The 1070-nt window shown below is 44.2% G+C and overlaps 1 non-coding gene across 1 annotated transcript; it reads left to right on the top strand.

The window, feature by feature from the left end:
• Window positions 1-357: 357 nt before the first annotated feature.
• TRNAD-GUC (transfer RNA aspartic acid (anticodon GUC)) lies at window positions 358-429 on the top strand. The gene has a single exon. It is a non-coding gene; the product is annotated as a tRNA-Asp (tRNA).
• The last annotated feature ends 641 nt before the right edge of the window (window positions 430-1070 follow it).

Below are 1070 nucleotides of genomic sequence, written 5' to 3'. Positions count from 1 at the left end.
AAAGTCCATCTCAAGAAGAAGTGCTTCCTGCTTAATGCTAAGAAGCATGCCACTTTGCTATCCTCTTGCCTATGTACTGTTTACAACACCAGGTTATGTTTTTCTGCATTTCACCTCCAAACAGCGCTTTGTCCCCAGGAATCACTGCAGCTTTACCTTTGGGGAAAGAGAAAAAGTCTGATTTGTCAGACTTGAGATTTCTTTAGCTGGACTTTGCAGTTAGATGACTCAAGATATCATCTGTGGAAGCTATTTTTCTTTTGGCAGAACATCTGCATATGTGTAAATGGGCAAAATTCTATCGGTCCCAAGAGTAAATGGGTCTGACCGAATACTGCCATGCTTTCATCAGTTTCTTCCTCGTTAGTATAGTGGTGAGTATCCCCGCCTGTCACGCGGGAGACCGGGGTTCGATTCCCCGACGGGGAGTGCTTTTCTCGTTTTCTACGAAGCTATTTCCCAAGACTGTCGCCATCTTTGACAAAGTCCATCTCAAGAAGAAGTGCTTCCTGCTAAATGCTAAGAAGCATGCCACTTTGCTATCCTCTTGCCTATGTACTATTTACAACACCAGGTTATGTTTTTCTGCATTTCACCTCCAAACAGCGCTTTGTCCCCAGGAATCACTGCAGCTTTACCTTTGGGGAAAAGGAAAAAGTCTGATTTGTCAGACTTGAGATTTCTTTAGCTGGACTTTGCAGTTAGATGACTCAAGATATCATCTGTGGAAGCTATTTTTCTTTTGGCAGAACATCTGCGTATGTGTAAATGGGCAAAATTCTATCGGTCCCAAGAGTAAATGGGTCCGCCCGAATACTGCCATGCTTTCATCAGCTTCTTCCTCGTTAGTATAGTGGCGAGTAGTCACGCCTGTCACGTGGGAGACCGGGGTTCGATTCCCCGACGGGGAGTGCTTTTCTCGTTTTCTACTAAGCTATTTCCCAAGACTGTCGCCATCTTTGACAAAGTCCATCTCAAGAAGAAGTGCTTCCTGCTAAATGCTAAGAAGCATGCCAATTTGCTATCCTCTTGCCTATGTACTGTTTACAACACCAGGTTATGTTTTTCTG

The sequence above is a fragment of the Eleutherodactylus coqui genome, chromosome 11 (genome assembly GCF_035609145.1).
Source record: "Eleutherodactylus coqui strain aEleCoq1 chromosome 11, aEleCoq1.hap1, whole genome shotgun sequence".
Lineage (NCBI taxonomy): Eukaryota > Metazoa > Chordata > Amphibia > Anura > Eleutherodactylidae > Eleutherodactylus > Eleutherodactylus coqui.
The sequence above is the reverse complement of the archived record's forward strand: the minus strand, read 5'-3'. Positions and strand labels throughout refer to the sequence as shown.